The 24,967-nt window shown below is 39.3% G+C and overlaps 1 protein-coding gene across 2 annotated transcripts in view; it reads right to left on the minus strand.

Annotated features, from left to right (window-relative positions):
• Positions 1-2,745, minus strand: part of DMTF1 (cyclin D binding myb like transcription factor 1) — a 48,719-nt gene extending 45,974 nt beyond the window's left edge. For both annotated transcript variants that reach the window (XM_052638602.1, XM_052638601.1), the window contains exons 1-2: positions 2,659-2,745; positions 743-882 (exon numbers count right to left, since the gene is read on the minus strand). The gene's annotated coding sequence lies outside the window, so the exon portion shown is untranslated. The remainder of the gene's footprint in view (positions 1-742; positions 883-2,658) is intronic.
• Between the last annotated feature and the right edge of the window lie 22,222 nt (positions 2,746-24,967).

The following is a 24,967-nucleotide window of genomic DNA, read 5'->3' on the forward strand; positions in this document are numbered from 1 at the left end:
TCCAAACAGATGCTACATATGATATTAAAAAACTGGAACTCTTCCTAATTACTGTTTTAAAGTTTTGATGTTTCTAGAAGATGACATGCTTCCCAATGCCCTCAAAATTTTAACATCTATCTATGTACCAGGCTGTAAGCTCCCAGACACTGGGTTCACATTAACTGATTCACTGTCACAAATTTTAACTTAAGCCAATGTTCTTGATGGAGGATGAAGCAAACAACTTTAAAACAATATTATTTTCAGGAAACACGTTTATTACAATATTAATAAAAATTAGGCTCTACAGTTGTTAGATAAAGTGAGCAGAAAGGTAGACATGAGGGAAAGGTTATGTCTACTTTTGATGTCTTTACTTCAGTATTAACTACTAAGGTCTAGCTAACCTTACAATTATACTTGTCTCTCCTGCTGCGGTCGAGGTGAAATGAAATAACTTTTCTTCATCTTAAAAAAGCCTGTAAAAAGAAGAAAACTTGGGGGTGGGGGAAACTATAAAGAGGACAACTACGTTTTTGGGGGAGGGGATAGAATTCTCTACCAGTAACCATTTTGCAGCCATACTCTACTTTCAAAGCTCAAATTCTAAACCCAATACTCTTTTGTGATTGCTTTCCCTCAAATAATTCTAAAACTGAACACTCAGAGAAAAATGTTTATATAGCATATATTTATTTATATAATTGCTTAAACTATGGACTTAAAAGTTCTATATAAGTATGCAATGCCCAGTACTTACTGATTAACTGTTGATGAAGACAGGGCAATAGCATTTTGGCTCCACCATCTAGCTCAACTGCAATCAATTAAAGAGATTCACGGAGAATATGCTGGTTCTAGATCAGTCCCAAAAAGCATATTTTGGGGTGAGCCTATCAACTAAAATAGTAAAAAAAAAAAAAAAAAATTAGCTTGTTTGGTGGCACATAAAAGTACTTAGTATATGGGGGTTAAAATAAGATTATCACAAAACAAGAAATGCATTTTTTCTTCGCAATATGTGATTTCAGAAAGGATCAAGCTATTTTTTGTCCCTTGTGAACGAAGGGAAAAAACTTGATTTTCACACCAAATTTTAGTCTGACAACTTTTGTAACGATAAGGAATGTAAACAATATTTTCCTGGACCTTAACTAAGTCTCTAAATCTTAACCTAATAAATGAATCTTACCACTAGAGCATCATAGTAAAAAAGCTAAGTTTTTGGTGTAATACCACCACAGTTTTTAAACGTTTAAGTGATGGTAAACTATTCACATCACTAAATAAATATTTTTAAAATGCAGTGATACTCAGTTACTTGAAACACAAATTTAAGACCACAGCTCAAAGGAAAAAAATCTGAAGTAATGGGAAAACACGAAAATCTTTCACTAAAACATTTTTCTGTTTGTAAAACTTTTAACACAATGCAAGAATGTTTTACTTCAACTGGAGTTTAAAAGCTATAAATGGTTGTTTTTCGTGAATTCGAAGCAAAGGTAAAATCAGTGAAGATAAAACATTTCCAAATGTTATTATTCTAAGTTTAAAATACTGAATATTAGAAAGTAATCCTACAGAATTCGCATTTTGTCAAATGTCCCAACGAATAGCCTCACCTACTGTCAGAAAGAAGGTGCACAACGATGAATAAAGTTACAAGAAAATAGCCATTGGATTTGAATTTCTAAATTCAATCAGGGAAACGGAATTCTTTTACATTTCATAGACTTATCACCTCTCCTTATTTACACCAAATTATTTTATTCTAAAAACATATGCTGTATCATTCAACTGCATAGAACAGCGTTTCGTTACTTCTACCCTCAAATCTACGCCGCAGATTCACTAAAGACTCTCAAAATCTATTTCAAAGGACGAAGATTACAAATTTTAAAAACTTCCTCTAATTTCGGCAAAACGCAATTCCTATTTTGCAGGCGCATATTCCTGTTCTCCGTCGGTTTAGGGTTGTCTCCCCGCACTCCAGGTCCCATCTTTCCCTTTTCTAAAAGACCCAAGCTGACAACCTGAGTTGATCGGCCAGCAACCCCGATTCCCTCCGCCTTGGGCCATCTCCCAAAAGATGGGAGATGTGAAGACACAAAAAAAGGTACGAGAGAAAAAAGAGGTGCGGTGGGGTGGGGCGAGACCCGCCCCAATTCTCTCAATCTCATCCAAGCCCACCTCTCCTCCACTGGACCAAAAAAACCCCGAAAAGATAACAAAAACATAAGAAAGGAACCCTTCCAACACCGCCTCCCAGAAAGCTAGGAAGGCTTCTTCACTTTCCGTGTTCCCGAGCCCGATTCTCTAGCCAAGCTCTCGGCCCACCCCACCCCCAGGGGTCCCGGCGCCATTTAGCTCCTCCGAAGCCGCCATTTTCCGCCCCCGCCGGATCGCTAGCTGTGCCTCGGCGGCAACTGGCTACCCTGTTCTGCAGCCCACGCCACCGCCGCAAGCCCGGCCCCGTAAAGGAGGCCCTGGCCTGAGCTTGCGGGAACGGCAGCTTCGGCGTCACGAAGGCCCAGCTCCGACCCCGCCCGCGGTGCCAGAGCGCCTGCAGCTGGCGCCGGCCGGCGGGAGCAGGCGGGCAACAAGGGGGCCGGACAGACTCCACTGGGCGGAGCGGCCCTGGCGGCGGTTGGGACCTGAAGGTTCTATCGCACTTACTTCCTGTTTTGGGTCCGGGCACTTTGGAAGAACCAGGATGGAGGCTCCAAAAAATACCAGGATGGAGGAAGCAGCCACGGGCAAGACTGGCTGCAGCTGGAGTGAGCGAGCGCTACGAGCCACCGGAAACGGAGCTACGGCCGCGCCCCGCCCCCAGTCCCCGCACGCTCCCCCGCCCGGCCTCTTCTCCCTGGGGTTGGCCCTGCGCGCCGGCTGTGGCGTCACTTCCGGCCAAGTCGGCGCGCCAGACAGGGTCTCTGGATATGGGAGCTTCGGTCTCTCTCCGAGTCGGGGTTGTTGTCTGCTGTTTTCCTTACCTCACTCTAGGAAATTTAAGTACTGACTTCCCCGTTACAGATATTGTGTAGAAGAACCGTCTTCTTCGGCGCAGCTGTGATCCTTTTGGCACGGGGACCGTTGGCCCTCGCGAGTCGACTTTCGTAATTATCTAGGGCCACAGAACGGAGGGAACCGCCGTGTGGAACGGCTTGAAAGCGGGGTCTGGATGCAGAGGAAGGCCGGAAATTGTGTGTGTGGCTCTTCTGACTGGGTCCGCCCTGTAGACGTGTTACCTGTTGAGCCTGTGATGCAATTCTTGGTGAGATGTATGTTCTGTGAGTGTAGGAAGATGGTGGTCTGCAATGCACAGTACGCCTTACAAAGCCCGGGCCTGACACGCTGGTTGCTCGTTACCCAGGGAGCTCTCAGGAAGGGAAATACTCGGCCCCGCTCCCATGGTCATGAACCTGCCAGAGAACCGCCCCGGCAGAAATTTTTGTTTTGAAAGAGTTTCGAAGATGAGTGGTCGGAACCCTGTTACAACTCTTGTGATTCTGACCTCATTTTATTTGTTTATAATAAACTGGTTTATTGTGCGCTGCTTTTCTCTCACTTCCCTGGTGGCTCAGATGGTAAAGCGTCTGCCTACAATGCAGGAGACCTGCAATCTCTGGGTCAGGAAGATCTGGAGAAGGAAATGGCAACCCACTCCAGTATTCTTGTCTGGAAAATCCCATGGACGGAGGAACCTGGTAGGCTACAGCCCATGGGGTTGCAAAGAGTCGAACACGACTGAGCGACTTCACTTTCACTTCACTTTATCTCACTAGGGGGATGAGAGGAGTTCAGAAATGAGATTTGAGAAATCTCATGAGTCCAGTAAGTATGTGTAGACTCACACTACCTGGTCACAGTGGGAATGTGGTCAGCATCAGTTGTAAAGGTCAAACGAAGGCTGTCAAGATGGGAATATATACATCTTGAATTGAACTTAACTAATCAAGTCAAGAATGCTTTCTTTTCCTCTATACTTTGCTTTTTTTTTTTAATTGTTTTATATAACTGATTCCTTTTGAATACAAAATATAGTTGAAAGACTTCGTGGAAGTGACACTAATTCTTTGAAGAAAGGGGAAGAAACTACACAGAAGTGAGTTTAGACAGATAAATATTTGTTTAGATTTTAAGCCAAAGGTACAAAAGTTTTACCAGTAGTCCACATTATTTATTCTTTGGAATAACGTCCTCACTCATAAATGTCACATTTCATAAAAAAAAGTGGAAAACGAGAACCATCACACACTGATTAGAAGTGCTAAAATCCGAAACACCAAGTGCTGATGAGACTTTGGAATACTAGGGAACTCTCATTTATTGATTGAACGCAAAAATGGTACAGCCACTATGGGAATCTTTTTGGTGGCTTCTTACAGAGCAAAGCATATTCTTACCCTGTGATCATTAATTACTTCTCGATATTTACCGGGAATAGTTGAAACTTTATGTCCACATAAAAACCTGCATATGAATATTTATACCAACTTCGTTGTAACTGCCAAACTTACAAGCAACCAGGGTATGCTTCAGTAAGTAAATGGATAAACTGGTACATCCTGTACAATGGAATATTATTTAGTGCTGGAAAGAAATGAGCTATCCATGAAAAGACATAGGAATGAAGAGACATGGGGGAATCTTAAATGTATACTGCTAAATGAAATAAGTCTTATCTGAAAAAGGCTACATATCGAATGATTCCAACTATCTGACATTCTGGAAAGGGGGAAACTATGGAGTTAATAAAAGGATCAGTAGTTGCCAGGATTTGAGGCCAGAGGAAGTGAAATAGGCAGAGCACAAGAGGATTTTTTTTAAGGCAGCGATATGATTCTGTTTAATGCTATAGCAGTAGATACATTGTATTATGCATCTATCAAAACCCATAAAATGTCTAACACTTAGAATGTAGCAGTAGATACATCGTGTTATACATTTATCAAAACCCATAGAACATAACCTGTGGACTTCGGTTGTTAATGACATGTCAGTGTTGGTTCATCCTTTGCAATAAATGCACCATTCCCTTGGGGGATGTTAATAATGGGGGAGACTATTCTGAGTGAACTCCAGGAGTTGGTGATGGACAGGGAGGCCTGGCGTGCTGCAGTTCATGGGGTCGTGAAGAGTCAGACACGACTGAGCGACTGAACTGAACATTCATGCATAGGGTAAGGACTGTATGGGAAGTGTCTGTACCTTCCCCTCAATTTTGCTGTGAATCTTAAGTGGTACCCCACAAAAATAAGGTCTAGTTTAAAAAAAAATACAAACTGAGTTTGGACAAGGTTAGATAACATTTTTTTGAGTGCTTATGTATCATTTAAATGATTTCCATATATTAAATGCATTTAACATTCCCAAGTGCCAAAGCTTCTGTATAGTTATTGTAAATGATTCCCATTTTGGACAAGGATCAAATAAGTGAAGGAATGTGTCCAAGGACACACAGCAAATAAGTGGCAGAGTCAGAATAGAAGCCTCAGCTCCAAGCCCATACTCTGAACTACCCTCTTGCAGCTCATAAAGTAGATTTTGTAAGTCTTTTTATAATAAAAAAATTACAACCAGTTTCCAGATTCTTTACTAAACTGGAAGAAGGATATGTTTGACCATATTTCAAAAATAAGTGTCAGGAGCAGCATTTTATTGCCTCTAACGTTATTACCAATTTGTGGTAATCTCTGCATCCCCTGTGGTTATGGCAGGTATCAGTTTTTAAATGAGTACATAACTGTAGATAACCACCACCATGAGGCAGGATCTTGTGGTACAGATGTTGAAGTCAGACCCAAGTGTGAATCTTGACTATATTGCTTAGAAGCAGATATGGTACTACACATCTCTAAGCTTCACTTGCTTTTGAAAAGTGGAGATACTAAAATCTACCAGAATAATGTTGGTAGAATGCTTTGCACAGAGCCTATCATATGTTTTAAGCACTAAAAAATGGAAAATAATAAACCTCTGAACCAGAAAAGCAATTAAACTACTGAAAGTAGAGTTCTAATGAGGTAATAATTATGTGTATAAAATTGTTAACATTATCATTTAGGAATTGGTTCTTAATTAGCTACATTTTCCACAAAGCATGACGATACCGGATTCCTCTTAGCTGAGGCATAAAACAGTGGTATCTAAATTATAATTGCTACCCATTCTCTCCTGAAAAATGTTAGATTAGTCTGCATTCGGCTGTTAAATCCCTAAAAAGGTCAAGTTCATCCTGGTAATTTTTCCTTTCTGGGCGAGTTTCCTTCATAACTACCTTTCCTCAAGGTCAGTTGGTATTGGAAAACAAGTGTATTTTAGCATCAGTTTAACCCATAACTTTAAAAGTAAATCTATAATAGTAACATCTCTTTAACTTGCCTAATCAGTGTAAAATTATCCATAACATAATTTTAAACCTGGAGAAACTTTCTGCAATTAGAATTCTGGGTGTTTCATACCTCACTATTTAGTAGTACCTAGAGAATGCATGAGAGTTTTACTGTTATCCTAGTATTTACCTAATTAGGAATGAAGTGTTTTGTAGAAAAATCTGGAGAAACAGTTTTTTCACAAACAGAAGTTATTATGAAAGTATAGGACACATGGTATTTACTGTATTTGAAGTTATGATTAACTCTGTTGGACTCCAGATTTTTTATAACACTTTTATGAACCTCATCAGCAATAGAATAATGATGAAATGACCTTTCCTTTTTGAAAGGTTGATAGGTTGGTATGTTAATATAAACGTGGTTCAAATACTGAGAGGCAAATTCCATTGTTTCATGATTATCTTGTGTTCTGGATGTCATGGTTCAGGAAAGAGATGTTTGCAATAACTTTTGTTTAAAGTAAATGAAAAATATTATTACTGAGTAGCCCATTTTCTTTCTACACAGTCTCTTGAATTCTGCTAATACAACTGATGTGTATGCATTGGAAGACCTTCCAGAATTTCTGGTAAGCTGATGAGAATTCCTATGCTAATAGAGAAATGTCCCTAGCTAGGCCCACCCATCAGACCCTTCCAAGTCCTCTTCTGTCTCAGATTTTGTCGTCTAGGTCTTTCTGTGGGGCTTAGGGCCCTCCGTCTCATAACTCCTTCCTACCCTCCAGTTGTGTCAGTGTCTCATCTCTATACTTCTTTTAATCTCTCAGCCTGGTTACCACCACTCCATATCCTCTTCACTTCATTTTCTTTTACAGTAGGTCTTTACTGAGGCCTTTTAATGGAACATTAGCAAAAATTCATTCCTCTTCCGCTTAGCAGAATGGAGAACTTCAGATCCTCCTAGCAAATGAGAATAAAAGTTTTCATTCTGTTCTTGAAAATTCTGTGGGCAAAACAAAACAGAAACAGTTAAATTACTTTACTAAAACTAGGAGAGTGTTTGTACCCAGATTCAAATATCTGTTCCTTTATAGTCTGGCTTTGAAGGGAGAGGGACAATATATTGGCAAACCAATCAGCAGTTGCCAGTTTGGTAAATTCTAAAAAGGAAACAAATGGAGTTCTCTGAAGGTGAACTTCATGTAGGGAGTTCCAGGTTGGCCTTTCTCAGGAGACACTTAAGCAGGGACTGGAAAGTTGAGAAGGGGACAGGAGGGAGGAAGGCATCTGTCCAGCTAGTGTAGGAAAGAATGTATTTGTAAGGAAGCAGCTGGCCTATAACATTTATAAAATGGTGAGAGCACAGTGCTGGTAAGTAATAGATTTGGTCTCTCGCAGATGTTAACTGAGTTTAATCCCCTTCCTCTGAGGCTGGAACTGGGCATGTGCCCAGAGGTGGCTGGACCATCTGCCACCTCTGCTTTGTCTTACAGCTTCAGTTTTCCAACACCTGGTACAGTACCTTAACACACACTTAAAATGTTTGCTGAGTTCAGAGATACTTCTGTCTTAGACCTGAAGATCAGAAATCAGATCAGAAATCTAGCCATTTCTGTTCTGTTCTGAACTTCTGTTCATACTAGCCATGTTATGCTCAAACTTCTTCAAACAAGGCTTCAGTACGTGAACCGAGAACTTCTAGATGTACAAGCTGGATTTAGAAAAGGCAGAGGAATCAGAGATCAAATTGCCAACATTTGTTGGATTATAGGGAAAGCAAGGGAAATCCAGAAAAACATTGGGTTCATTGACTGTGCTAAAGCTGTTGACTGTGTGGATCACAACAAACTGTGGAAAATTCTTAAAGAGATGGGAATACCAGACCATCTTACCTGTATCCTGAGAAACCTGTATGCAGGTCAAGAAGCAACAGTGAAAACCAGATATAGAACAACAGACTGGTTCCAAATTGGGAAAGAAGTACCATAAGGCTGTATGTTGAGTGAGAGTCACTCAGTCATGTCTGACTCTTTGTGACTCCATGGACTGTACAGTCTACCAAATTCTCCAGGTCACAATACTGGAGTGGATAGCCATTCCTTTCTCCAGGGGATCTTCCCAACCCAGGGATCGAACCCAGGTCTTCCTGCATTGTAGGAAGATTCTTTACCAGCTGAGCCACAAGGGAAACCCAAGAATACTAGAGTGGGTAGCCTATCCCTTCTCAAGCAAATCTTCCCGACCCAGGAATTGAACCAAGGTTTCCTGCATTGCAGACGGATTCTTTACCAACTGAGCTATCAGGGAAGCATGTCACCCTGCTTATTTAACTTATATGCTGAGTATCATGTGAAATGGAGGGCTGGATGAATCACAAGCTGGAACCAAGATTGCCGGGAGAAGTAACAACCTCAGTTATACAGATGATTTCACTTTAATGGCAGAAAGTGAAGAGGAACTTAAAGAGCCTCTTGATGAGGGTGAAAGGGGAGAGTGAAAAAGCTGACTTACAACTCAACATTCAAACAACTAAGATCATGACATCTGGATGGCAAGTAGATGGGGAAATAGTGGAAGCAGTAACAGATCTTATTTTCTTGGGCTCCAAAATCACTGTGGCTGGTGACTGCAGCCATGAAATGAAAAGACACTTTCTCCTTGAAAGGAAAGCTATGACAAACTTAGCATATTAAAAAGCAAAGACATCACTTTGCCAACAAAGGCCTGTATAGTCAAAGCTATGGTTTCTCCAGTAGTCATGTACAGATGTGAGAATTGGACCATGAAGTTCAGTTCAGTTCAGTTGCTCAGTCGTGTCAGACTCTTTGCGACCCCATGGATTGCAGCACACCAGGCTTCCCTGTCCACCACCACCTCTCGGAGTTTACTCAAACTCATGTCCATTGAGTTGGTGATGCTGTCCAGCCATCTCTTCCTCTGTTATCCCCCTCTCCTCCTGCCTTCAGTCTTTCCCATCATCAGAGTCTTTTCCAATGAGTCAGTTCTTCACATCAGGTGGCCAAAGTATTGGAGTTTCAGCTTAAGCATCAGTCCTTCCAATGAATATTCAGGACTGATTTCCTTTAGGATGGACTGATTGGAGCTCCTTGCTGTCCAAGGGACCCTCAAGAGTCTTCTCCAACACCACGGTTCAAAAGCATTAATTCTTCAGCACTCAGCTTTCTTAATAGTCCAGTTCTCACATCCATACATGACTACTGGAAAAGCCATAGCTTTGACTAGATGACCTTTTGTTGGCAAAGTAATGTGTCTGCTTTTTAATATTCTGTCTAGGTTGGTCATAACTTTTCTTCCAAGGAGCAAGCATCTTTTAATTTCATGGCTGTAGTCACCATCTGCAGTGATTTTGGAGCCCAAAAAGATAAAGTCAGTCTCTGTTTCCACTGTTTCCCCATCTATTTGCTATGAAGTGATGGGACCAGATGCCATGCTCTTAGCTTTCTGAATGTTGAGCTTTAAGACAACTTTTTCACTTTCCTCTCTCACTTTCATCAAGAGGCCCTTCAGTTCTTCTTTGCTTTCTGCCATAAGTGTGGTGTCATCTGTATATCTGAGGTTGTTGATATTTCTCCTGGCAATCTTGATTCCAGCTTGTGCTTCCTCCAGCCCAGCGTTTCTAATGATATACTCTGCATACAAGTTAAATAAGCAGCGTGACAATATACAGCCTGACATACTCCTTTCCTGATTTGGAACCAATCTGTTGTTCCATGTCCAGTTCTAACTGTTGCTTCCTGACCTGTATATAAGTTTCTCAAGAGGCAGGCCAGGTGGTCTGATATTCCCATCTCTTTCAGAATTTTCCAGTTTGTTGTGATCCACACAGTCAAAGGCTTTGGCATAGTCAATAAAGCAAAAGTAGATGTTTTTCTAGAATTCTGTCGCTTTTTCCATGATCCAGCAGATGTTGGCAGTTTGGTCTCTGGTTCCCCTGCCTTTTCTAAATCTAGCTTGACTGTGAAGGCTGAGTGCTAAAGAATTGATGCTTTTAAGTTGTGGTGCTGAAGAAGACTCTTGAGAACCCCTTGGACTACAAGGACATCAAACCAGTCAATCCTAAAGGAAATCAACCCTGAATATTCACTGGAAGGATTCAGCTGAAGCTGAATCTCCGATACTTTGGCCATCTGTTGCAAAGAGCTGACTTATTGGAAATAAGACCCTAATACTGGGAAAGACTGCAGGCAAAAGAAGAAGGGGGCAGCAGAGGGTGAGATGGTTAGATGGCATCACCATCTCAATGGACATTAATCTGAGCAAACTCCAGGAGATAGCAAAGGACAGGGAAGCCTGGTGTACTACATTCCAAGGGATCATAGAGTCAGACACTTAGTGACTGAACAACAACAATTCTTTGGCGGGAGAGCTCAGTCTCTTTTAATATAGTGTCCCTACTTGGACAACTCTGGAATAAAACAAGCAAATGTTACCTTTATAATTACTCTACTTAGAAGGAGGTTATTTGAACAAGATATCACATGTTCAGCATTATTCTAAACTTTATTACCCAAATCTTGTCCATCTAGTTGCAGCATTTCAAGGATAGGAGTGTTCCATTTTAACCAGCAGATGTCCTTATTGTTCAGCAAGATTTATTTTTTTTTCCCTTTCCAGACCAGTAGCTACAAGAGTAGATGGGAATTCTGTGGCTTGAATTCGTTAGTGATAAGCTGTGGTAGACAATTGACAAGCCTCAAGAATATTGAAACCAAAGGGATTATGCTTTGAAATTCAAGTGTGAAAGGCCCTCTAACATTTAACGACTAATTGATTAATTCTTTGCTCTTTTATTCGATGTATATCTAATTCCCTTGCACAGAATGTGCAATGACAGAAAGAAACAGGGAATTTGCGTTACCTTTATAGCTTTCAAGAGTTTGCATGTTTGTGATACATCCATTCCTTCCTTTCATTGAGCAGACCTTCATGAGCCTGTCCTTTGTGTTGAGCCCTATCCAAGGCATAGGGAACAGAAACGTGGCAGAGATCGAGAGACAAAGTATTAAGGAGCTTACAAAACACTAGGTTTTTTTTTTTCAATGTGTCTTGGTACAAAACAAATTTACTAAATTATTTCAGTTGCTCATGGAACTTGCTCATGATTACCAAAGTAATGAAAGTTCAGTTCAGTTCAGTTCAGTTCAGTCGCTCAGTCGTGTCCGACTCTTTGCAACCCCATGAATCGCAGCACGCCAGGCCTCCCTGTCCATCACCATCTCCCGGAGTTCACTCAGATTCACGTCCATCGAGTCAGTGATGCCATCCAGCCATCTCATCCTCTGTCGTCCCCTTCTCCTCCTGCCCCCAATCCCTCCCAGCATCAGAGTCTTTTCCAATGAGTCAACTCTTCGCATGAGGTGGCCAAAGTACTGGAGGTTCAGCTTTAGCATCATTCCTTCCAAAGAAATCCCAGGGCTGATCTCCTTCAGAATGGACTGGCTGGATCTCCTTGCAGTCCAAGGGACTCTCAAGAGCCTTCTCCAACACCACAGTTCAAAAGCATCAATTCTTCAGCGCTCAGCCTTCTTCACAGTCCAACTCTCACATCCATACATGACTACAGGAAAAACCATAGCCTTGACTAGATGGACTTTAGTCGGCAAAGTAATGTCTCTGCTTTTGAACATGCTATCTAGGTTGGTCATAACTTTTCTTCCAAGGAGTAAGCGTCTTTTAATTTCATGGCTGCAATCACCATCTGCAGTGATTTTGGAGTCCCCCAAAATAAAGTCTGACACTGTTTCCACTGTTTCCCCATCTATTTGCCATGAAGTGATGTGAAGGGATGCCATGATCTTCGTTTTCTGAATGTTGAGCTTTAAGCCAACTTTTTCGCTCTCCTCTTTCAGTTTCATCAAGAGGCTTTTTAGCTCCTCTTCACTTTCTGCCATAAGAGTGGTATCATCTGCATATCTGAGGTTATTGATATTTCTCCCAGCAATCTTAATTTCAGCTTGTGTTTCTTCTAGTCCAGCATTTCTCATGATGTACTCTGTGTATAAGTAAATAAGCAGGGTGATAATATACAGCCTTGACATACTCCTTTTCCTATTTGGAACCAGTCTGTTGTTCCATGTCCAGTTCTAACTGTTGCTTCCTGACCTGCATACAGATTTCTCAAGAGGCTGGTCAGGTGGTCTGGTATTCCCATCTCTTGAAGAATTTTCCACAGTTTATTGTGATCCACACAGTCAAAGGCTTTGGCATAGTCAATAAAGCAGAAATAGATGTTTTTCTGGAACTCTCTTGCTTTTTCCATGATCCAGCAGATGTTGGCAATTTGATCTCTGGTTCCTCTGCCTTTTCTAAAACCAGCTTGAACATCAGGGAGTTCATGGTTCACGTATTGCTGAAGCCTGGCTTAGAGAATTTTGAGCATTACTTTACTAGCATGTGAGATGAGTGCAATTGTGCGGTAGTTTGAGCATTCTTTGGCATTGCCTTTCTTTGGGATTGGAATGAAAACTGACCTTTTCCATTCCTGTGGCCACTGCTGAGTTTTCCAAATTTGCTGGCATACTGAGTGCAGCACTTTCACAGCATCATCTTTCAGGATTTGAAACAGCTCAACTGGAATTCCATCACTTCCACTAGCTTTGTTCGTAGTGATGCTTTCTAAGGCTCACTTGACTTCACATTCCAAGATGTCTGGCTCTAGATGAGTGATCACATCATCATGATTATCTGGGTCATGAAGATCTTTTTTGTACGTTCTTCTGTGTATTCTTGCCGCCTCTTCTTAATATCTTCTGCTTCTGTTAGGTCCATACCATTTCTGTCCTGTATCGAGCCCATCTTTGCATGAAATGTTCCCTTGGTGTCTCTAATTTTCTTGAAGAGATGGCTAGTCTTTCCCATTCTTTTGTTTTCCTCTATTTCTTTGCATTGATCACTGAAGAAGGCTTTCTTATCTCTCCTTGCTATTCTTTGGAACTCTGCATTCAGATGCTTATATCTTTCCTTTTCTCCTTTGCTTTTTGCTTCTCTTCTTTTCATAGCTATTTGTAAGGCCTCCCCAGACAGCCATTTTACTTTTTTGCATTTCTTTTCCATGGGGATGGTCTTGATCCCTGTCTCCTGTACAATGTCATGAACCTCCATCCATAGTTCATCAGGCACTCTATCTATCAGATCTAGGCCCTTAAATCTATTTCTCACTTCCACTGTATAATCATAAGGGATTTGATTTAGGTCATACATGAATGGTCTAGAGGTTTTCCCTACTTTCTTCAATTTGAGTCTGAATTTGGTAATAAGGAGTTCATGATCTGAGCCACAGTGTGTTCCTGGTCTTGTTTTTGTTGACTGTATACAGCTTCTCCATCTTTGACTGCTAAGAATATAATCAATCTGATTTCGGTGTTGACCATCTGGTGATGTCCATGTGTAGAGTCTTCACTTGTGTTGTTGGAAGAGGGTGTTTGCTATGACTAGTGCATTTTCTTGGCAAAACTCTATTAGCCTTTGCCCTGCTTCATTCCGCATTCCAAGGCCAAATTTGCCTGTTACTCCAGGTGTTTCTTGACTTCCTACTTTGGCATTCCAGTCCCCTATAATGAAAAGGACATCTTTTTTGGGTGTTAGTTCTAAAAGGTCTTGTAGGTCTTCATAGAACCATTCAACTTCAGCTTCTTCAGCATTACCAGTTGGGGCATAGACTTGGATAACTGTGATATTGAATGTTTGCCTTGGAGATGAACAGAGATCAGTCTGTCGTTTTTAAGACTGCATCCAATACTACATTTCGGACTCTTTTGTTGACCATGATGGCTACTCCATTTCTTCTGAGGGATTCCTGCCCACAGTAGTAGATATAGTGGTCATCTGAGTTAAATTCACCCATTCCAGTCCATTTTAGTTCACTGATTCCTAGAATGTCGATGTTCACCCTTGCCATCTCTTGTTTGACCACTTCCAATTTGCCTTGATTCAAGGACCTGACATTCCAGATTCCTATGCAATATTGCTCTTTACAGCATCGGACCTTGCTTCTATCACCAGTCACAGCCACAGCTGGGTATTGTTTTTGCTTTGGCTTCATCCCATCATTCTTTCTTGAGTTATTTCTCCACTGATCCCCAATAGCATATTGGGCACCTAATGACCTGGGGAGTTCCTCTTTTGGTATCCTATCATTTTGCCTTTTCATACTGTTCATGGGGTTCTCAAGGCAAGAATACTAAAGTGGCTTGCCATTCCTTTCTCCAGTGGACCACATTCTGTCAGACCTCTCCACCATGACCCGCCCGTCTTGGGTTGCCCTGCAGGCATGGCTTGGTTTCATTGAGTTAGACAAGGCTGTGGTCCTAGTGTGATTAGATTGACTAGTTTTCTGTGAGTATGGAAATCACTTGGTTTCCTCAGATTGCTCTAAATTGCAGATATTAGAAAAGATGGACCGTTTTTCATTGGTCTTGCTTAGTCAAAGCACTCTGAAAAATATCTGACCAATAGTAGATTTTCAGAAGTGTCAGATATTATTATTTGTATTTACCCATCATAACAGCAAAGGATAAAAAGCAGGAAAAGAGAATTTTTGCGTTATTTGAATGTTGAGTGGGGGTTGTTAGGACAACAATTCTATTTCAATGAATACCTTTTAAAACTTTGTATTTCATAATGGCAGTCTATTGCTGAAAGGTATGAAAAGGGATATTTTAAGTTCCATTGCTCTAAGCCTTTGTTTTTTTTTAAACTCCTTGGAAATTGGTCTGTTTTCATGTTTCTGGGCAAAGTGTTTCAAGCACTAGAGAAAGTGATATGGCTTCTTACTTAAGGGTTCACTGGATACCCTTAATATACACGTAACAGAAATATATAGATACATGCAAGCTAAAGGGTTTCCGTGACCTGAAATTGTTACAGGCAAAGTCTAAACCCAATAGGAAATACTATTTCTTCAGCTATTTCTTTCCGCAATTACCTGAACTATCAGCCTAGTCTTATAATATGTACTTAAGAAAATCTATATTAGATATATATATTTAAAATTTACTTTATTGACATATAGTTGATTTACAATGTTGTATTATTTCTGCTGTATTTCTGTTGTGTATTTCAGCAAAATGATTCACACATTCTTTTTCATATTCTTTTCCATTATTGTTTATTGCAAGATGTTGAATATAGTTTCCTGTGCTATATAGTGTCGTACTCTTGGTGACCCTATGGACTGTAGCCTGCTAGGCTCCTCTGTCCATGCTATACAGTAGAACTTTTTTTATTCATTCAATTAATAATAGTTTGCATTTGCTAATCCCCAAATCTCAATCTTTTCCCCACTTCCCCTCTGCCCTTTGGTGAACACAAGTCTGTTCTCTATGTCTGTGAATCTGTTTCTGTTTCATAAAGAATGTCTACCTTATATTAAATAAACCATAGTAAATTAAATTCCAGAGCATAATAACATTTATTATAACAACTGCACCTTAAGTGGACAGACCTGATGAGAACATGTAATATATAATAGTTAATTTAATGAAATTGGGAATAACAGGATTATGTGTTCAGACTTGAGAATATTATTATTATATATAACCATATAATTGTAGCCACTACAGCTGTATTATGTTTATTTTAGCAAACCTAGGGTAAGAAAGGTATGTGGCTGCAGCAGGAGAGTATCACTAAAATCTTTTTCCTGTGTCTGTGTTTCTTACCAGAAGTTTACATTTATGCTGAATTTTGGTCTGTGTTGGTTCAGCCTGGTGTAGCAAGACATAAGGTTCTTACAGCCATTGTCCAGAGGTAAAAATCCTTTCTCTATTTCCACTGTAATTGGATAAGCTCATTTTTGTTGAACAGGAGCCCATTTTCAGATACTGCAAAAGATACTGCAGTCTTTTTTTTTCCTTTGCCAAAGAGCCATGTGCTGTGGAGTCATTCTCTGTTGAGAACACTCTTGATCATGAGTCTATAATAAATTTTTACACGAGTCTCGGCTGAGAAGGAACCCATGCTGCTTTACCATTGTAGAACAACTGCGGGAGGAAAATATGATATAATGGTGTCTCATATATAATGTTATAAATAGCTATGTCATTTGAAAAGATCATAGTAGGTACAGTATAAACCGTATGTCTCTTGCAATGGGTAAAAATGAAAATAAACCTATAATTTCCTGCTTTTAGACCTTTCTTATGTCTCTCCTTACTGCAACTACACTTTTATAAAGTAATAAATCAAATTAAGCATTTAGAAATTAGATTTCCCTAGCATAGGAGGCTTATACCTGAAGGTAGAATAAAATAAGTGACCAGAGTTTTCCTACCATTTTCATATTCACTTGGTAGGAAAATCTGATATTATATAGATATTTTATTTTTATTAAATTTAAAGTAAAAATCAACATAGTTGATTTAACTTCTTTTTATTCTTATTTAAACAAAAAGTTAAATTCAAGTCAATGAACTTTTTTAAAGTCATAGATTATACACTATAGGTTTGCAGTGAGTAAATCTGTCATTTCCTTGGCAACAGGCCTTCAACCTTCTCAGACTCTTAAGAGCTATTCGTTCTACCCCCTCTTCAACAAATGACCTTTTACCAGAGACTTTTAAGCATTAACTTCCTTGATAACCTGCTGCCCCTACCCTGCCCCTGCTTATGTGCTCATCCGAGCTCATCCTAAACTCCTTTCCTCCAATCCTACAGATGTTCCTTCTCTTATTCAAGGCTAATCCATTCTTTTGTTCTTTATGATCTCATCTCCCTCCTGGGACTATGCTTATTCTTTCTTTTATGTTTTCAACCATTTTAGTCTAGCTTGTGCCTCCAACATGCCCCTGAAAATCATTAACAACCTCCACATTGCTAAATCCCATGAAAATATTCTATCATTTTGTTTAATTTTCAGCAGCATTTGCTCCTGAAATGACTGCATTGTTCTTTGAGTACTCCTCTTTTATTGACTTTGACATAAAATACTCTGAAATTCCTGCTACCTCTCAATTTGCTTCTTAGCTGGCCTGGCTCCTAAATTTCAGAGTTCTTCACAGTGACCTCTAAGGCCTACATTTCTTCCTCACACTATCCTCTCCCTAGGTGGCTATACATTCCCAGTGGCTACAGTTGCTCTCTATACACTGATGACTCCTAAATTTATAACTGTGCTAATCTGTTATTCAAATGACTTTTTTTTTTTTTTTTTGATGTGGTACTTGGCTTAAAGTGTGGAAGGCTTATAATGTAGAAAATTGCATTTTCTAAAGATGGCTGTAATAGTATTTCCTATCCAAAATGTTCTTCATACAAGACAACTTGCCACTCCTTTCATTAACAGACGGAGCTGCGTGACTCCTCCCTTTGACACTGGACAGGTTTTGTGGCTACTTTTTTGTGTGTGTTAAAACATAGCTTTTATTTCATCAGACATTTTATGCTTTTTCCTTAGTCTCTAATTGTCCTCCCACTGTTGTGTGACTTCTTTAACTGATAAAGTATGCAGAAAGTGGTGCTATGTGACTTCTAAAGATAGATTATAAAAGGCCTATCAGCCAACAAGTATTCAGCCATCATATATGCAGTCCAGTTGCCATAGAGTGATAAAGCCCAAACTAGCCCAGATAAACCACATAGAGAAGTACTGAGAACATAAAAAATGAAGGATGATTGGAGAGCCCCCAGCTGCTCCAGCTTCCCCTCCTAACTAGTTATCTATTGCTGTGTAACAAATTAATTACCCCCAAAATGTAGTGTCTTAAAACAGCAAGCATTTATTCTCTCCCAGTTTCTATGGATCAGGAATTCAAGAGTGGCTTAGATGGGTGATTTTCTTAGGGATTCTCATGAGGTTGATATAAAGATGTTGACTGGGGCTTCAGTCCTCTGAAGGCTTGACTGAGACTGAAAGATCTAGTTCCAGGCAAAAGACTTCATTCCTGGCTGTTGGCTGGAGGCTTCAATTCCTACCATATGGACCTTTCCATAGAGCTGCTTAAGTGTCCTCAAGCACAGGCCAACTGGCTTCCTGAAGAGCAAGTGATCCAAGAGTGAGGAAGCTGCAATGCTTTTAATGACCTAAGTTCAGAGGTTACACATTGTCGCTTCTATTTTGTTCCATTTATTAGAAGTGAGACACTAAGGTAAACCCACACGTAAGGGGATAAAGATTGGGCTCTACCTTTTGAAGGAATTTGTGGGCACCTTCCCACCATTATCTGACTGCAAAGGCATGCAACACCCGCAAGATGGAGCTGCATATCCCAACCTTTTCTAGAATTCTGATCCATAGCTATGAGTAATAATAAAATGATTACTGTTGTTTGAAGCCTCAAAATCCTTTTTCTTTTCCTTCATATTCTTGGCCCTTAAAGATCAAAGTATTGTCTCATGTAAATTTATAAAAATCCATTCAAAAATTTAATTGACTTCTTTGTTCTTACCTGTATGCATATTCTTCCTCTGAATCAGAGCATGGAAAACTATCAAAGCTGCCTTTATGGTAAGGGAAAGATTAACAGGTGCAAGACAGTGCAGGAAGGAACAGCAACCCACTAATAGTGCAAAGATATGATTATACTGAGGGATAATTAACATTGATTTATGTAAGTGATATTTGATTTTACCTATGAATAAAAGTTTGCACAAAGTATGTGCATATGTTATAGTTAATTGTCTTTTTATCTATTTATTTGTGATAGATTTTGAAATATGGGGGATGTGGAATGGATACCCAGGATCAGAATTCCAATTTGCACAGTTGTACCATAGGAAATAGAGACTGAAGGAAAAATGTACCTGGGAATTACCAGTATTTTCAGGAGACAGGCAACTCAACAGTGCATTCCAAAGGCTACAGAGATGCCTCTGGATTTTAAAAGGTTGGAAGTAGAGTATCCACCTGACTCCTTTCCAGTGACAAGAAGATAAGATAGTAGCATGAGGGCATGGAAGTGTTGGTAGAGCACAATTCAGAGATATTGAGTCCTTTCACAGAAGATTAAGGATTAAAAAGATTAGGATTTTGAAAATTCTATATGTTAGAAACTAAAAAAGTGTTATATGTTGTTACTTTCAACATATTTTAAAATATAGCCATTGCAAGTACTTGCAAGCCATGGTGGTGCAGATAAGGAATGTTGATGTAATAGATATTCCCATATTTGTTATATTACTAATAATATGAAATATTCATAGAACTTACCTGAATTCTACATGTCATTAATCAATAACAAAGAGGTTACCTGAATCTAAAATCCCACCAGTAGCTCATAGAGGGCAAAGTCATGTTTTGCGTTTCCTGTTTGGCCAGACATTTGAACGGCTCTTCTCCCACAGCTTACATCAGAAGGGCGAGAGTAACTTGTTCCAGGAATTTTTTTTCTAAGAGAGCCTTCTTTTATTGTACCTTGTTAACATCTGGAAAATGACACATGGAGACTCAGATAATGCTTCCTGATGACTCTTGCTTTATGTTTATTTGGTTCTAAAGAAACTTTCTCCATGAGAACTTCTGCTGGTGATGAGGCCTATTCAGCAACGAATTATTTTGTAATCAGGCATGTTGCAATCTGTCATAAGTGCAATTGTCCATCTGCTGTGTCAATTCCACTGACATTATAAACTATAGTCCATTTGGACTCATTTGCAAAGACAGAAATTGGCTAGTTCATCCTGTTTACTGATGTCTCAGTGTCAGTATGCAAAATGTGGCTAAGAAGAAATTTGGTGAAATTCTTAAAATCTGTGATGGATACATTTAGCCTACATTTCTGTTAAGAAAGTGATTCATACTTCATATCTATTTCCAGTAGCTAAAACGAACACTATGTTATGCCTAATTGAAAGCTCTCTCAAATTGCTAACTTTATAGTTGCTATAAGTAGCGCAATTAGGAAGTCTATACTGATTTTTTTTTAAAGAAACCATGTATTTTCAACCATGGTTTATCCTGCTCCTAGCACCCTTGTTTTCTTAAAAGTTACAGACTTTAAAAGGAGCTGTGATACTTGCAGCTTTGTTGTTCTTTCTCAAGATTGCATTGGTAATTCAGGGTTTTTGTGCATCCGTACAAATTTTAGGTTTATTTGTTCTAGCTCTGTGAAAAATGCCATGAGTATTTTGGTAGAAATTGCATTAAATCTGTAGATTGCTCTGTGTAGTATAGAAATTTTAACTATTAACTGTTTGAATCTATGAGCACAGTGTATTTTCCCATTTGTGTCATCTTTAATTTTATCAATTGCCTTGTAGTTTTCAGAGTGTAAGTCTTTCACCTCCTTGATTAAATGCATTCTTTTTGATGCAATTGCAGATGGGTTTTCTTAATTTCTCTATCAGATAGTATTTTTAAAGTTCTTCTTTCTTCTTGTTTATTTTTTTGTCTTCCATCATGGAGATGTTCTTAAAATACCTGGCCTTTTCAATTTTGCTTTCCTCAGGGTATATGCCTAGGAGTGGGATTGCTGGGTCATATCGTGGTTTTATCTCCATACCATCTTCCATAGTGGCTGTATCAATTTACATTCCCACCAACAGCTCAAAGAGGGTTCCTTTTTCTCCATATCCTCTCCAGCATTTATTGTTTGTGAACTTTTTGATCATGGCCATTCTGACTGGAGTGAGATGATATCTCATTGTAGTTTTGATTTGCATTTCTCTAATAAGAGCAATATTGAGCACGTTACCATGTGTAAAATAGATAGCCAATGGGAATTTGCTGTATGTCTCAGGGAATTCAAACAGGGGCTCTGTATCAACCTAGAGGGATGGGATGGGGAGGGAGACGGGAGGGAGGTTCAAGAGGAGGGGACATATATATACCTATGGCAGATTCATGTTGATATTTGACAGAAAACATCAAAATTATGTGAAGTAATTATCCTTCAATTAAAAAATAAATAAATTTAAAAAGAAAAAAAAATGCCTTTCCTTCCTTGGTTGTCTGTCTCACGAGAGTGAGGCACTGAAAACCTATGTTTAGAAGCTATGGAGAGGAAGTGGAGGGAGAGATTGTTGACTAATAGATTTTGCTGTAGAACTTAGGGTTAATCTGTCCAGGCTTGGTCAGTTTTTTAAATTTAATTTTTATTGTATATTGGAGTATGGTTGACTTACAATGTTGTATTAGTTTCCAGTGTACAGCAAAGTGAGTCATTTATACATATACATATATTTATTCTTTTTCAGATTGTTTTTCCATATAGTTTATTATAGAATATTGAGCAGAGTTCCTTATGCTATACAGTAGGTCCTTGTTGATTATCTATTTTATATATAGCAGTATATATATGTGGTAGCATGGTTGTTAGTGTATAGAAATGGAACAGATTTTTGTGTATTTTGTATCCTGTAACTTTACTGAATTCATTTATTAGTTCTAGTAGTTTATTGTGAAATCTTTAGTGTTTTCTATATATAGTTTCATTTCATCTGAAAATAGTGACAGTTTTACTTCTCCCTTTATTTCGAACTATACCACAAAGCTATAATAATCAAAATAATATGGTACTGGTACAAAAACAGACACATAGATCAATGATGAAATAGAGAGTTCAGAAATAAATCCACACTTACATGGTCAATTAATCTTGCCTCAAAGGAGGCAAGAATATACAATGGGGAGAAGACAGTATCTTTAATAAATGGTGTTGCTAAAGTTAGAGAGCTACTTGCAAAAGAATGAAACTAGACAATTTTCTTACACTGTATAAAAAAATAAACTCAAAATGGATTAAAGACTTAAATATAAGGTCTGAAACCATAAGACTACTAGAAGAAAACATAGGCAGGATGCTCTTTGACATTGGTCTTAGCAATATTTTTTTGGATCTGTCTCATCAGGAAAGGGCAACAAAAGAAAAATAAACAAACAGAACTTTGTCCAACTACAAAGCTTCTGCTCATTGAAGATAGCAATCAACAAAATGAAATGGCAACCTGCCAAATGGGAGAAGATATTTGCAAATGATATGTGTAATGAGGGGTTAATATCCAAAATATATAAAGAATGCATACAATGCAATATCAAAAAACCCAAACAAACTGATTTAAAAATGGACAGAGGCCCTGAATAGACACTTTTCCAAAGAAGACATGCAGATGGCTAACAGGCAGATGAAAAGTTGCTCAACATCACTAATCATCAGTTCAGTTCAGTTCAGTCGCTCAGTCATGTCCGACTCTTTGCGACCCCATGAATTGCAGCATGCCAGGCCTCCCTGTCCATCACCAAATCCTGGAGTTCACTCAGACTCACGTCCATTGAGTCAGTGATGCCATCCAGCCATCTCATCCTCTGTCGTCCGCTTCTCCTCCTACCCCCAATCCCTCCCAGCATCAGAGGCTTTTCCAATGAGTCAACTCTTCGCATGAGGTGGCCAAAGTACTGGAGTTTCAGCATCATTCCTTCCAAAGAACACTAATCATCAGGGAAATGCAAATCAGAACCACACTGAGATATCAGTGTGAGATATCACCTCACACCTATCAGAATGGAGGCTATCAAAAAAGACAAGAAAAAACAAATGTTGGTGAGAATGTAGAGAAAAAAAGAAGTCTTGTGCACTATTGGAGTGAATGTAAATTGGTACAGCCATTATGCAAAAACAATATGGAAGTTCCTCAAAAAATTAAAAAATCAATAGAAGTACTATATAATCCAGTAATTCCACTCCGGGTATTATCCAGTGAAAATGAAACACTAGTTTGAAAAGATATATGCACCCAATGGGGCTTTCCTGGTAGCTCAGCTGGTAAAGAATCTGCCTGCAATGCAGGAGACCACAGTTCACTTCTGGGGTCAGGAAGATTCCCTGTAGAAGGGATAGGTTACTCCAGTATTCTTGGGCTTTCCTGGTGGCTCAGTTGGTAAAGAATCTGCCTGCAAAGTGGGAGACCTGGGTTCGATCCCTGGGTTGGGAAGATCCCCTGGAGGAGGGCATGGCAACCCACTCCATGCCTGGAGAATCCCCATGGACAGAGGAGCCTGGCGGACTGCATTCCGTGGGGTTGCAAAGAGTCGGAAATGAATGAGCAACTAAGCACAGCACAGCACATGCACCCAATGTTCACTACAGCATTATTTACAGTAGCCAAGATATGGAAGCAAGCTAAGTGTCCACTGATGGATGTATGGATAAAGAAGATGTATATATATATTTATAAAATACATGTATATATGTATGTATATAAGCATATATGCTTTATACATGTAAAATATTACTTAACCATAAAAGAGAATGAAATCTTGCCATCTGTCACAACATGAATGGACCTAGAGGGTATTATGCTAAGTGAAATAAGTCAGACATTGAAAGACAAATAAATCCCTATGATCTTTCATATGCAAAATCTAAAAAACAAACAAGCAATCATAACAAAATAGAAACAGACTTATCGATACAGAGAGTAAACTAGTAGTTGCCAGAATGGAAGGAAAGACAAATAAATACCTTAAGACCTTTCATGTGCAAAATCTAAAAAACAAACAAACAATCATAACAAAATAGAAACAGACTTATCGATAGAGAGTAAACTAATAGTTGCCAGAATGGAAGAGGTGGGAGGATGGGTGAAATAACTAAAAGGGGAATAAGAAGTACAAAATTCCAGTTATAAGTAAATCATCATAATGTACAACACAGGAAATATGGTCAATAATAGTGTAATAGCTTTGCATGGTGGCAACTTGTAACTAGACTGATAGTGGTGACCATTTCATAAGGTATAAAAATATTGAATCACTATTTTATATACCTGAAACTAATAAATATTGTAAGGCAGTTATACTTTACTAAGAAAAAGAAAAATTGCTGGCATATATTTTAACTTGCATTGCACATCTCCAAATAAATAGTGTTTCTATATTTCAGAAATAAATAATAAAGTAAAAAGGAGCTTTGGCAGTCCTCACATGTCAGCTAGGGTCTTTTGTTTCCTATATCACAAAAAATCAGTGTTAGATTGCCTCAAATGCCCAATTTCAAAATCTGGTTACATTCAAAGCTTTCCATAGTCTTCTGCAGGTTCTCAGTTTTATGCTATCATGGTTCGCTCTTCCTCTAATTCTAGAATTTATTTTACCTTGAAGAATCTAGTCTCTTTACCAGTTGTCACTGCTGCTGCTGCTGCTAAGTCGCTTCAGTCGTGTCTGACCCTGTGCGACCCCATAGACAGCAGCCCACTAGGCTCCTCTGTCCCTGGGATTCTCCAGGCAAGAACACTGGAGTGGGTTGCCATTTCCTTCTCCAATGCATGAAAGTGAAAAGTGAAAGTGAAGTTGCGCAGTCGTGCCCGACTCTTAGCAACCCCATGGACTACAGCCTACCAGGCCCCTCCATCCATGGGATTTTCCAGGCAAGAGTAACGGAGTGGGGTGCCATTGCCTTCTCCGACCAGTTGTCACAGGGCTTGTCATTCCAAGAATTTAGAGGTTTTAAGAGAGGATTCATAGCCTTCCAACATTTGCCTGGCTTTTCTCTTCTTCTACTCTCTCTTACCTCAGAACAGAGGCAGTTATTCTTGCCTCAGACATTAGATACAGCATTTGGCAGGCTAATATTCTTGATCTTACTTGTGATGAAATCTACTACTGATCCCCATATTTGTTCTTCCCTTGTTCAGTAATAGTAAAATATTTGAGTGCCAAGATAATAATTCCTGGTAATAATTTCCTAACCTGTGCAT

The sequence above is a fragment of the Budorcas taxicolor genome, chromosome 4, assembly GCF_023091745.1.
Source record: "Budorcas taxicolor isolate Tak-1 chromosome 4, Takin1.1, whole genome shotgun sequence".
NCBI lineage: Eukaryota > Metazoa > Chordata > Mammalia > Artiodactyla > Bovidae > Budorcas > Budorcas taxicolor.